The sequence below is a fragment of the Scomber japonicus genome, chromosome 7, assembly GCF_027409825.1.
Source record: "Scomber japonicus isolate fScoJap1 chromosome 7, fScoJap1.pri, whole genome shotgun sequence".
Taxonomy (NCBI): Eukaryota; Metazoa; Chordata; class Actinopteri; order Scombriformes; family Scombridae; genus Scomber; species Scomber japonicus.
In genome coordinates this window covers 33,122,735-33,135,234 of record NC_070584.1, presented here as the reverse complement: position 1 = coordinate 33,135,234, position 12,500 = coordinate 33,122,735, and positions in this window count along the sequence as shown.

The following is a 12,500-nucleotide window of genomic DNA, read 5'->3' as shown; positions in this document are numbered from 1 at the left end:
TCCTCGAGGAAAGGGAGGAAGGGAGGAAGGAAGGAAGGAAAGTAGGGAGGAAGGAAGGATGGAAGGATGGAAGGGAGGAAGAAGGAATGATGGGAGGAAGAAGGGAGGAAGGAAGGATGGAAGGATGGAAGGGAGGAAGAAGGAATGATGGGAGGAAGAAGGAAGGAAGGAAAGGAGGGAGGGTTATTGCATGCATATTTCTATGGATACAGGTTGTTCTATGGTTTCTATAGATACAGGTTGTTCTATGGTTGCTATAGATACAGGTTGTGCTATGGTTGCTATAGATGCAGGTTGTTCTATGGTTGCTATGGATAGGTTGTTCTATGGTTGCTATGGATACGGGTTATGCTAGTGTATAAAAGAAGAATAACACAAATCACTGCTGACATAAGAGACATTTTTGAAGTTGAGTTTCATTTATTCATCTTCCTTCCTACCTTCCTTTCATCCTTCCTTCCTTCATTCCTCCCTTCCTACCTTCATTCCATCCTTCCTTTCATCCTTCCTTCCTTCCTTCCTTCCATCCTTCCTTCCTTCCTCCCTTCCTTAGCTATGTAATGCACAGACAGACCATCAGATTGTGTTATGGTTGCTATGGATACAGGTTGTGCTAGTGTATGTCTGTAAAACATCACATTTAGGGTAAATTAGGAAAAAAAACATCCATGTTTCATGTTGTCATGGCCTCAAAGAGGAATGAAAAAGCAAATAAATGATGTCTTGGTCGGTGTGACCTACAAAGGGTTAATATTCAATAAAGTAAAAAAAAAAAAAAGATTATGAAATAACAAAACTTACATAAGAAATTAAAAATATGATTCTGAATAAATCAACACACTTAACAGAGTTAATGTGGAGATAGACTGAGGGCATGAGGGGGAAGCTCGGCTATCTGCAGTGTGGAGGCAGAAACACTGAGGTTGTCGATACTTGTGTGTGTGTGTGTGTGTGTGTGTGTGTGTGCGTGTGTGTGTTACTGTGTGTGTGTGTGTGTGTGTGTGTAGGTGTGTGTATGCGTGTGTGTGTGTGTGTGTTGTTCTCTGAGGAGCTCGGCTGTTGGATGCTGCTGCAGCGCTGAAAGACTGAACTCTGAATGTGAATGTTTGTTTTTCTCCTCTCAGCCGGTGTGTGATGTGAAATGTGCCGTCGTTGTATTTCACTGTTGTAGATATTATAATAAATCACAGTTGTTATGTAATACTATGACCCACATATAGCACACACTGTTATTTCAAAGCATTCAAAGCATTTCAGAAGCAGCTGCAGTTTTCCTTTTATATCTCGTCCATAGAGCTTTTTTAAAAACTGAATATTATGTTTAAACTGAACTACTTGTATTAAATTCTGTTGACTGTTTTACTACATATACTGTCCTTTTTTATTATATTTTCAAGCTTTGATTGCTTTCCTCTGCATAAACCAACTTTTTAATGTCTTTACTTCATCACATTTCCTCTTAGTTTATTTTATTTTTTTATATTATTATTATTATTATTTATTTATTTTATTTTATTATTATATTATTATTATTATTATTTTTAAATGCCTTAACCACTTTATTTTATAGTGCCTTTTTATTATTTTATTATTTATTAATTATATTTTATTTATCTTGTATTATATATTTTATTTGGGTATTCTGATTTTTTTTAATTTTTATTTTACTTCTTCTTTGTTTCCTCATTGCAGCTTTTATTTATTTATTGAGTCATTATTTTTTATTTATTTTTTATTTACTCATGTGTTCACACTTTATGCCTATTGTGTTGATAAAAAAAAAGGATTAAATATATTTTTTAAAATAATAGGATCATCGGGAGCTGAGTGCTGTAAACAATAAAAATCCTTGAATCTTTAAATCCTTTTATTTAAATATGCTTACAAATATAGTCTGATTGATTTTAAAATAAATCCAGCTCCTGTACATGGTTGTATTTCTGTTGTCTGAATCTAAAGTCCTTGGTTTGTGCTGCTGCTCCGAAGGCACAAACACAGCGAAGGTTTCCAGTTAATACTCCTGAATACTGAAAATGAGTTTGCAATGTTTGACCTTCCTTACAGCGAGGACTGAGGGGAACAAACAAACTCTGCTCCGAGCATCGTGTGGGAGAAATAATTGCATCATTTGAGAGACTGAGGCCATGACGAGGTTAAAAATGTATCTTTTAATTAAGCAGAGTTTATAGTCTGTTCATAGTTAGTTACAGTACTGACTTTAACTTTAATGAAACAACAATTTAAAGTAACACTATGTAATATGTTGGTTGTTTCCATAGACTGTATAGAAGAAATGGACGTAACATCTGTGACGTCACCCATTGGTTTGTGGACTGCTGCTCGGAAGCCAATAGTTACAAATCTAGGCAGCGCCATCTTGAACATTTCAGGTGCATGCTGGGAAAAATAAAAACACGGATTCTACTTATATGGGCATGATGCGGGGCCATGGGCGGAGCGGGGAGGTTGCTATGGTTGCGAGGGCTGGATCTCGAGGACATTGGTCAATCAACCTGTCAATCAGGACGTAGCCACGCCCTAATGCATACCCTGCTTTATCATCACATATAAAATCAGGGAGGCCAAAATGTCCCAAATGAACATCATACTGCATTGAAGAAGGCTTTAAACTAGCGATTGAGACCATAAACACATTTTGAAAACGTTTACTGAGGTTAGAAATCAAGTGAGAAGTTGGTGAATTCTCCATTGACTTGTATAGAGACGGTCGCCCCCTGGTGGCCTTTTGATAGAATGCAGCTCTAAGTTACTTCCTGGTTGGCCTCATTTCAGAGGACCAGAACTCCCCACCTGGATTATCTGCAGTAAATTTATGAAGCATAGAGTCATTTTCATGTCTGTGAAAATTTAATTTCAGAGGAAACTTTCTCCTTATCGTCTTCGCGTCAGTAGATAATAGATTAGCCTCCTAATTGAACCCTGTCTGCACAGTAACAGACTTGCCCTTTTCTCATCCCTCTCTAATTTCCTTCCATCTACTTAAGGTAACCAGACAGAAGGGAAAAGACTCTTTAAACCAATAGTCTTTTTAAGAGAATCACTGACTGGCTCGCTCCTGGATTTGAATCAAATCCACATTAACGCCAATCTGCTGCAGGTCCAGGTATCGACACTAATGCTGCTGAGAAGCTTCAATCTGGTTAGCAATCTACTTAATCCAGGTTTAATCTCGGCTGGCTGCAGACGCTCTGTCCTTCTTTTAATGTGCCTTGGAAAGTTTCAGAGTATCTGGAGAGACTTGTTGAAATGGTTTAGAGGCAGCAGAAGGATTTAAAGCTGCTGCATGACGAGCAACACATGCTGAGAAAAACATTTAGTTCAAGGATCATTAAAACTGTCTCATTTATCAGTAATGTTTCTTGATTTGTCACAGTGGGATACTCTCTAAAGTGTGACTCATGGCAGTAAAGTAAATCTTGTGTGCAGTTAAAATCACAGGTGCTCAGTGGAGAACACATCCAGGATATTTAGCAACAAGTTTTCTACACCAAGAAACAAAATATAGTGTTTATAATTCCCTTCAAAATAAAACAAATATGATAATTTTCTGATCTGGCCCATGCCATCTGAAACCATGAACCGTTATATGTAATATCATATGTGTTATATATATTGTGTAAATACATTATAAACTGTTAGATAACAACATATATTTCTCCTATTGTAGAATTAACACATTATGCTTCATTTTATTGTGAAGCTCCACCGGATGCAAACATAAATGCAACATGGCTTTCCACATGTAAACACTGTCTGTGCAAAATAAGAGAACTACTTCAACTTAAGTTATGGAAAAAAGTGCCAATATGTCACTGCCATATTTATTATGCTGCTCTGCATCATTTACTATCAGTAGACTCACTAACCACAGACATATAAGCCCCGTTTCTGGAGGCGGGACCTCATCAGGAAGTTCTCTCACGCGCTCCTCTCAGCTGTTGTGTCTCCAGCGGTCTCCAGCAGAGTAGCACCCAGATAGGACCCACCGGACTCTGACGCTGACGTCACAGAGGAGACTCGCAGAAAACATAACAGAGAAAATGACAACGAAGAGGTAAAGCTAGTTTCTGTTTGTGTGTTCGTGTACATGGCGGTGGACGCTATGAACGTGTTAGCAACGGTTAGCGACGGTTAGCAACGGTTAGCGACCCACGAGTCTAGCTTGTTGTTGTTGTTGTACGTCATCAAGCGCGTGCCGGTAAACGTTCCACGCTGCGTTCAAGCAGGCTCGGAAATGCTGTAGCCTACAGAACAAACATCGGTTATAAAAATGATGATGATAATATGATACAATACTTCCCGATATTACATTTTTAAATGAATATGGGCTATTATTAGTAGTGGTGATGGTAGTAGTAGTAGTATAGTGGTGATGGTAGTAGTAGTAGTATAGTGGTGATGGTAGTAGTAGTAGTATAGTGGTGGTAGGTTTATTGTCTTTATATTGAGGGCCAGACAACAATATAATGAAATTTAGATAGCACTCATTTAGGACAATTTAAAAGCAATTTAGACATTTAAAAAAAAACCCATTAGTAATCAATGAGGGCAATAAAGTGCAATATGCAATATAAAAAGTGCATACACAGCAATACTTGGCCTGTGTGTGTGTTTAATTTTTAAATCACTTTTAATAGACTGTAGTGGCTCATTTCACTCTGAAAACTACACATATCAACCTGCTGGTGGCGCTAGAGGGTCAAGTGAGAGGATCAGTGGAGTAATTTCATTTAAATCCATCAAATAGTTGTGGAGATATTTGAGTGTGGTCGTCTTTATCCACACTGCTAGCCGACAAATTCCTGTGTGTGTGTGTGTGTGTGTGTGTGTGTGTGTGTGTGTGTGTGTGTGTGTGTGAGACAGCGAAGAACCTCAATGAAAAATTACATGTCCAACTAAATATTATTGAAATGTTGTTATGAGCCCCCGTTGGCCTTGTGGAGGCAGAGACAGAGAGAGAGAGAGAGAGAGAGAGAGAGAGAGTGTGTGTAAGGGCAGTAATAGTGAAATGAATCCTTTCTCTTTTTTCCCCTCTGTCTTACGTTTAAGAGACAGCTGTGAAATGAAGAAGTTAATTATTCATGGGGTAATATGTATATATTTAAACTGCAGGAATGGAGACAAGCATCCATTATTCAGCATGCCTGGGCTTTTTTTTATTTTTTATTTTTTTTATGAGATTTATCATTATTAAGTGAGACTGTGTGGGCCGTGGAGTGGACACAAGAGGACGAGTGTTAAGATCTATGTATGGGCGTGTGTGTGTGTGTGTGTGAGTGTGTGTGTGTGTGTGTGTTTGCTGCATTCAGATTCATAAATCACCCGAGTTGATCTCCTGTGTGTGTGTGTAAGTATATTTCACTACTATTTAATTATTTCAGGGTATCACCATTAATCTAGAGTACAAGTGTGCATGTGTGTGTTTTACAGGATATGCCAAGTTGCATATTTGCATTAGGGGGTATTTTGTACTTGTTTAAATATTTTATGTGTGTGTGTGTGTGTGTGTGTGTGTGTGTGTGTGTGTGTGTGTGTGTGTGTGTGTGTGTGTGTGTGTGTGTCAGTCTGTTATAAGCTACTTCTAGGGATAAATTACAGACTTAAGACCAGTTAATTGGGGGATAGTTTATCCAATTTGGGGAAAAGCAGGTTTTTGGATTAGTGGTTAAGGTTAGAGTGAGGGCAAGTCTCTTAAAATTAAATATAAGTCTATATAATGTCCCCAAAAGTGACGTAGGACAGTGTGTGTGTGTGTGTGTGTAGAGCTGGGCGGTCACATTACCAACAATCATGACCAGAGTCCACTAATCAATACTTCCTCTGCCATGCTAGTCACACCTTACTACCTCCTTCAAGTGTGTGTTTCCAAGTATATTGAAATGCTAAATTAGACCCTGTGTGTGTGTGTGTGTGTGTGTGTGTGTGTGTGTGTGTGTGTGTGTGTGAACCTCCTATCAACAATTAGATATTCCTGATTGTGCCTTTTATTCAGCCGTGCAGAGCAGTAATGAGTTTACTGAGCTTCTAAAGTGTGAAATACTCTGCACACTGAAGCCCAGCAGCTTGTTATTGGTTTTTTAACTCTAAATGCAAGAGTATTTTATTCCTAATTATTTTTTTATTGAGTGTACGAGACCAAAAAACAAGATACAGAGGGTTTTTTTGCATGCATATATCTGTATATAGTCATAGCTTATAAATAGTGTACACCATGGAGGAAAATATGTGCACATACTGCTTAAAAGGTGCATAAATTGAACAATGCATCTTTCTTTTTGACAATTTTCTGCTATGTTATCATAAATTTGTCAAATGCTCTTATTGTGGAGTGGTAGCAATTAAGAGCATCAACAGGTGACAAAAGCTCCAAAAACGGGACCACCAAGTTACTCTTCTGTGGTTTAAAACAAACAAAAAAAAAATTATTTTTTTAATACAGTGTGTGTGAGCTTCTGCATCTGCTGTAGATTTGATTTGTAGCTTTTTAAAAACAGGAAAAGCAGCAACGTTAACAGTGATTATAGTTTCTGTCTATATTTCTGTATCATCAGAAGCAGCGTCTGAGGCTCCGATCATAAATCCTGCAGGACAGAAAAAGGTAAAAACTGTATTTTTACCTTTGTTATGCAGCTGTGTTACATTTTAAAACACATGATGTCACTGATGTTAGCGAGGTCTAGACCGTCACTGATATACAATATAAATACACATTCAGTAGTTAAGCTGTTGTAAATGTACGGTGGCCTGTAAGGGACAGAAACAGAGCTGCTAATGTGATATTAATGAAACATGATGAGGTTCATAATGACGACTTTATCTAATAAAAATAGTTTATAAATATTTAAGATGCAAAGAATATCTTATTTACACCATTACACTGTTTCACCATTGAAACATTTTGATGGCTGTTATGCACATATTGTAATTGACTTATATTTTCCATACTGAGTGCTTTGGCTGGCTTCACTGTGCAAGACGCTGACCCACACACGTCTGCAGGGTCTGCACGCTGGCTGCAGTTTAATGGTCGTGTAGGTTTGCAGGTGCACATAAAAGGAGTTCATAATGGACCTCTGACTCTGCAGCAGTGTAAAAATATGCATCAGGTAGTCTGAGAGACACATGTGAGGCAGACATCTTCCTGCCTGAATGCATAGTGCCAACTTTATACTATAGAGAAGGAAGAAGTCTTAATCCTGCAGCTGATATTTGATATTTTTACACATTTTCCAACCTTCTGGCAGAAGTCTGTGTTTGTGCACAGGGGTGATGTAAGGGTTTCAACACCAAAAATGTTTGTCCCAGTTTGATGTGACTGGCCTCAGACCCATCCTACATACTCTGAGAGGAGCTGTAAGCCAGACCTAATGATCAGTGTTGAACCTCACTGATGCTTTTTGTGAATGAATGGGAGCAAACTCCTGCAGCCAGGTCACAACATGAGATAAGATATTCCTTTATTAGTCCCACGATGGAGAAATCTACATTATTACAGCAGCAGAGTGGATAGTCAAAAATAAAAAGAACAGCAATAAAAAAAAGAATAAATCAATAATTGGATTACTGTTCAGATATCTACATAGTTTTGGTCAATTTCATAAATCCAAACATTTTTTGCAAAGATTAATTAATATTGTGTTTGTTGTTTCTTTGCTTATTTATCTTAATTTATTTATTGCTTTACTACATTATGTTAATAAGCCTCCTGTTGTCCTCAAGTAAAGGGAGGGAAGGACAAAGGAAGGGAGAAAGGAAAAGGGGAAGGGGGGAAGGAAGGGAGGAAAGGAGGGACAAAGGAAGGGAGGAAGGAAGGAAAGGAGGGAGGAAGGGAGGAGAGGAAAAGAAAGAAGGAAGGACGGAGGGAGGGAGAAAGGAAAAGAGGAAGGGAGGAAGGAAAGGAAGGAAGGAAAGAAAAAGGGAGGGAGAAAGGAAGGAGTGAAGGAAAGAAGGAGGAGGGAAGGAAAGAAGGAGGGATGGAAGAAGGAGTGAAGGAGGAAGGACGGAAGGAAGGAAAGAGAGAAGGAGGGAGGAAGGAGAGACCGAAGGAAGGAGGGAAGGAAAGAAGGAAGGAGGGAGGAAGGAAGGAAGGAGGGAAGGAACGAATGAAGGAAGGAAAGAAGAAGGAAGGAAAGAAGGAGTGAGGGAGGGAGGAAGGAAGGAAGTAGGGAGGAAGAAAGGAGGGAAAGAAGGAGGGAGGGAGGGAGGAAGGAAGGAAGGACAGAGAGGAGGAGGGAGGAAAGAGAGACCGAAGGAAGGAAAGAAGGAACAGTCAAACAGACACTGTTTAACCTGCAGGACTTGTTTTAAACTCTCACTTGTTCACCTTCAGCTTGAAGCCAAGGCCACCTTCACTTCACAGAGGTGGAACTGAAGGCTTTTCATTTGCCACAAATCAATTTAGTCGGCTTCTTTTTTTTTGGAAAGGCCGATCGATCAGTCAGTCAATTGATCAGGTCCCCCGCTATCGGATAATCAATTAATTACCGTGTGAACCGATGACCCTTTTTTCTTAATGGAGTCATGTGTACGATGAAGGATGAGCCGAGGATGAATCACTGAGACAAATGTCACGTTGCTCCTCACGTCTCATGACACATCTCTCTCTCTCTCGGGATTCAAATCTGGACTAAAAAACACATTTACTCTGAATTATATGTTATATAATTGACGTCATGCAGACAGTAAATACATATTTCTATGTTAAAATTAGTGACTTTATTTAAAATTGAAATAGCTTTATGTCATTTGTCCTCTCTTGCTCAGTAATTTTCTCTCCCTCTGTAATGAATTCAGAGTCATTGTTTCCTCAAAGGAGAACGTGTCGAGTGGATTTGGCTTATTTTTGCTGAGACCTTCAAATAATTAATCAATTTATTGTTAATTTTGAGATGTGGATAGTCCAAAAGTAATGAAATAACTATTAAACAAGATAAAAAATATAAGTGATGGAGGAAGGATTTTAAAATTCTTCTTCTAAGTTCTTAAAATCATAATTTGGGTCATGGACTGAAAAGTTTTAGACTTTTGCCCTCAGGACAATTAACCCTCCTGTTGTCCTCGAGTCAAGGGAGGGAGGGAGGGAGGGAGGAAAGAAGGAAGAAGGAAGGAAAGGAGGGAGGAAAGGAAAGGAAATGAAAGAAGGAAGGGAAGGAGAGAGAAAGGGAGGAAGGAAGGAAGAAGGAAGGAAAGGAGGGAGGAAAGGAAAGGAAATGAAAGAAGGAAGGGAAGGAGAGAGAAAGGGAGGAAGGAAAAAGGAAGGAAAGGAGGGAGGAAGGAAAGGAAAGGAGGGAGGAAGGAGGGAAGAAAGAAGGGAGGAAAGAAGGAAGCAAGAAAGGTAGGAAAGAAGGACAAAGGAAAGAAAGAGAGAAGGAAGGAGGGAAGGAAAGGGGGATGGAGGAAATACAGATGGAAGGAAGGAAGGGAGGAGAGAAGAATAAGACGGGGTCAATTTGACCCGGGAGGACGACACAAGGGTTAAAACAGACTCATTACTTATAGAGATGATTAAAACATGAGAAATAAACATTAATGTTCCTAGTATTTAGAGACTTGTGAGAGTTTTTGTGATTCTTGTTTTTTTAAAGTGTTAAAATGAGTACATATTATTTAAAAATCAGAGCATTTCAGTGTCATTTTGTATTTAATAACATTATTTGGAGATTGGAGTCTAGAAACAGCCATTACATCATGTTGAAACAATTAGTTAATTAAGTACTTAGAGTTACAATTAAAAACAATTTAGATAAAATTTCATTATGAAGCAAAACTGTCAAATTATCTGATTCCAGCTTCTCAATTTTCATTTTTTCAGCTGACAACATTGGTTCGAAAATCAGAAAAGTCATCAAATATAATAAGTTACATTACTTTGATGAAGTCATTGAAACCCTCCTGTCGTCCTCCCGGGTCAAATTGACCCCATCTCTTTTTGACTGTTCCTTCTTTCCTTCCTTCTTTCCTTCCTTCCTTCCTCTTTCTTTAATTTTTCCTTTGTTCTTCCGTTTCTTCCCTCTTTCTTTCCTCATTTCCTTCCCTCCTTCCTTCCTCCTTTCCTACCTCTCTCCTTACTCCTTTCCTTCCTTCCTTCCTTCCTTCCTCGCTCCCTGCCTCCCTCCTTAATCCTTTTCTTCCCTCCTTCCTCCTTTCCTCCCTCTCTCCTTCCTTACTCCTTTCCTTCCTTCCTCTTTTCCTCCTTACTCACTTCCTTCCTTCCTTCCTGCCTGTCTGCCTGCCTGCCTATCTTCCTTCCTTCCTTCCTTCCTCGTTTCTTCCTTACTCCTTTCCTTCCTTCCTTCCTTCCTTCCTTCCTTCCTTCCTTCCTTCCTTCCTTCCTTGTTACTCATTACCTTCCTTCCTTCTTACTCATTTCCTTCCTTCTTTCCTTCCTCCCTCGCTCCCTGCCTCCCTCCATACTCCTTTTCTTCCCTCCTTCCTCCTTTCCTCCTTCTCTCCTTCCTTACTCCTTTCCTTCCTTCCTCTTTTCCTCCTGACTCACTTCCTTCCTGCCTGCCTGCCTGCCTTCCTTCCTTCCTCGTTTCCTCCTTTCTTTCTTTTTCTTTCTTTCTTTCTTCCTTCCTTCCTTCCTTCCTTCTGTCCTTCCTTGACCGGAGGACAACAAGAGTTACATTACTTTGATGAAGTAATTGAAATAGTAACATTACTTATTACATTTTAAATAGAGTAACTAGTAATCTGTAACCTTTCTAACCCTGGTTATAAGTTACATAAGAAGTAACTTACCTCCCTACCTCCTTACTCCTTTCCTTCCCTTCCTTCCTCCTTTCCTACCTCTCTCTTTACTCCTTTCCTTCCTGCCTTCCTTCCTTCCTTCCTTCTTACTCCTTTCCTTCCCTTCCTTCCTCCTTTCCTACCTCTCTCTTTACTCCTTTCCTTCCTGCCTTCCTTCCTTCCTTCCTTCTTACTCATTTCCTTCCTTCCTCCCTCGCTCCCTGCCTCCCTCCTTAATCCTTTTCTTCCCTCCTTCCTCCTTTCCTCCCTCTCTCCTTCCTTACTCCTTTCCTTCCTTCCTCTTTTCCTCCTTACTCACTTCCTTCCTTCCTTCCTGCCTGTCTGCCTGCCTGCCTATCTTCCTTCCTTCCTTCCTTCCTCGTTTCTTCCTTACTCCTTTCCTTCCTTCCTTCCTTCCTTCCTTCCTGCCTGCCTGCCTGCCTTCCTTCCTTACTCTTTTCCTCCTTACTCTTTTCTTTCCTTCCGTCCTTCCTTCCTTCCTTCCTTCCTTCCTCTTTTCCTCCTTACTCCTTTCTTTCCTTCATTCCTTCTTTCCTTCCTTCCTTCCTGCCTGCCTTCCTTCCTTACTCTTTTCCTCCTTACTCTTTTCTTTCCTTCCGTCCTTCCTTCCTTCCTCTTTTCCTCCTTACTCCTTTCTTTCCTTCCTTCCTTCCTTCCTTCCTCTTTTCCTACATTTTAAATAGAGTAACTAGTCATCTGTAACCTTCCTAACCCTGGTTATAAGTTACATAACAAGGAGACTTCAGCAGGAAAAGTGTGTGTGTGTGTGTGTGTGTGTGTGTGTGTGTGTGTGTGTGTGTGTGTGTGTGTGTGTACGTGTGTGTGTGTGTGTGTGTGTGTGTGTGTGTGTGTGTGTGTGTGTGTGTGTGTGTGTGTGTGTGTGTGTGTGTGTGTGTGTGTGTGTGTGTGTGTGTGTGTGTACGTGTGTGTGTGTGTGTGTGTGTGTGTGTGTGTGTGTGTGTGTGTGTATCAGGATGCAATCAGGCTCAGTGTGACTTTCTGCTCTGAGTCAGTTTATTTAAATCTGTATTTCTTGCTTCTCATTTATTTTTTTCTTCCTCCTGTTATGTTTTATGTAAAGCACTTCAGTTTGTCTCATTGTTGCCTTCAGTTGGACTTGAAGCCTCCACCTTTATAAAACACACATCAGGTTTTTGGCTCCAATATTTAGATGTGGTTGCTGCTTTGCTGGTTTCTAACGCCAGCGCAAACACACTTGACATGTAGAGTTTTCATTCGTGTGTGTGTGTGTGTGTGTGTGTGTGTGTGTGTGTGTGTGTGTGTGTGTGTGTGTGTGTGTGTGTGTGTGTGTGTGTGTGTGTGTGTGTGTGTGTGTGTGTGTGTGTGTGTGTGTCCGTGCCTCGCCTCACCTCGCCTGCAGTGTGTCATAATGACAGGGACTGCGCTCCGAATGAACCGCGGGAGGATGTTTATACTGTGTGAGAAAGTGCAGGAGAAAATGCTCTCAGGTCGGCACGGCAACGGTAGCAATCGCCGCCTCGACCTCGCCAAGAGACACAGACGGAGAGAGGAGCTCGTCCTTCAGCTGATCACTCCGTAACAACAATATGAGAGCTGATTAAATTACTCTCACACATACACACACACACACACACACACACACACGGATGGGGGTCACATGATCCGTCCTATCTGTCATCAGTGGATCAATCGGCAAGCAGAGGTCAATTACTACAACTTTCATAATGGTTATAGAACTATTACAACCT